This window comes from Oncorhynchus keta, unplaced genomic scaffold, assembly GCF_023373465.1.
Source record: "Oncorhynchus keta strain PuntledgeMale-10-30-2019 unplaced genomic scaffold, Oket_V2 Un_contig_3463_pilon_pilon, whole genome shotgun sequence".
Classification (NCBI taxonomy): domain Eukaryota; kingdom Metazoa; phylum Chordata; class Actinopteri; order Salmoniformes; family Salmonidae; genus Oncorhynchus; species Oncorhynchus keta.
In genome coordinates this window covers 17,085-19,050 of record NW_026287268.1, presented here as the reverse complement: position 1 = coordinate 19,050, position 1,966 = coordinate 17,085, and positions in this window count along the sequence as shown.

The window sequence follows — 1,966 nt, the reverse complement described above, 5'->3', positions numbered from 1 at the left end:
TGTAGGGTTCTGTAACACGCTGTAGTAGTTCTGTAACACAGCTGTAGGGTTCTGTAACACACTTCTATGTCTCAGGGTTCTGTAACACGCTGCAGGGTTCTGTAACACGCTGTGTGGGTTCTGTAACACGCTGTGTGTGTGTTCTGTGTGTGTTGTGTTCAGTAACACGCTGTGTGTGTGTGTGTGTGTGTATGTAGGGTTCTGTAACAGGCTGTGGGGTTCTGAGCTCTGCTGTTTCTGTCAGCTGGGACCTTCTGTCCCCACGCTGTAGGGTTCTGTAACACGCTCTGTCACACTCCCGCTTCTCGCCCAGTTCTGTAATTTAGTCACTGCTGCACACACATCAGTCATGTCTTTACCCTGTCCTCCTCCTTACTACTTTCTCAGTCTCATTAAACTTTTAAAGTCTCATCCTCTCTCTCTTTCCTGCTCTCGTGTTCAATCCATGAAATATTCATCCCTCACTCCTAGATGATTGTCTCTTCTGTGTTTTGTGAACAACCGCTAACACACACACACACACACACACACACACACACACACACACACACACACACACACACACTGTGATATGCAGTTCACACCTTCTGTAAGAGTGAACGCGTCTGTGTGTATGGGTTCTGTAACACGCTGTAGGGTTCCTCTGTAACTGGGATCAGACGCTGTAGGAAGTGGACCTGTTCTGTACATGAGTCACAGACACACACACACACACACAGAGACACAGACAAATGATGTCTTTACTGTCTTCTCTTTCTACTTTTACTGTTGAGACACAGGAAGTGGGATCAGACTAAATGTTACTGTTGTCTTGAGGACTACAGGAAGTGTCAGACTAAATTATTACGCTCCCCAGGACTACAGGAAGTGGGATAAACAGACTAAATGATTACTGTTGAGGACTACAGGAAGTGGGATAAACAGACTAAATGATTACGTCATGAGGACTACAGGAAGTGGATAAACAGACTAAATGATTACTGTTGAGGACTAATAGGAAGGATAAACAGACTAAATGATTACTGTTGAGGACTACAGGAAGTGATAAACAGACTAAATGATTACTGTTGAGGACCAGACCAAATGATTACTGTCTCTTGAGGACTACAGGAAGTGGGATAAACAGACTAAATGATTACTGTTGAGGACTACAGGAAGTGGGATAAACAGACTAAATGATTACTGTTGTTGAGGACTACAGGAAGTGGGATAAACAGACTAAATGATTACTGTTGTTGAGGACTACAGGAAGTGGGATAAACAGACTAAATGATTACTGTTGTTGAGGACTACAGGAAGTGGGATAAACAGACTAAATGATTACTGTTGAGGACTACAGGAAGTGGGATAAACAGACTAAATGATTACTGTCCTACAGAAGTGGGATAAACAGACTAAATGATTACTGTTGTTGAGGACTACAGGAAGTGATAAACAGACTAAAATGATTACTGTTGAGGACTACAGAAGTGGGATATACAGACTAAATGATTACTGTTGTTGAGGACTACAGGAAGTGGGATAAACAGACTAAATGATTACTGTGGAGGAATACAGGAAGTGGGATGAACAGACTAAATGATTACTGTTGAGGACTACAGGAAGTGGGATATACAGACTAAATTATTACTGTTGAGGACTACAGGAAGTGGGATAAACAGACTAAATGATTACTGTTGAGGACTTGAGGACTACAGGAAGTGGGATAAACAGACTAAATGATTACTGTTGTTGAGGACTACAGGAAGTGGGATAAACAGACTAAATGATTACTGTTGAGGACTACAGGAAGTGGGATAAACAGACTAAATGATTACTGTTGTTGAGGACTACAGGAAGTGGGATAAAACAGACTAAATGATTACTGTGTTGAGGACTACAGGAAGTGGGATAACAGACTAAATGATTACTGTTGAGGACTACAGGAAGTGGGATAAACAGACTAAATGATTACTGTTGAGGACTA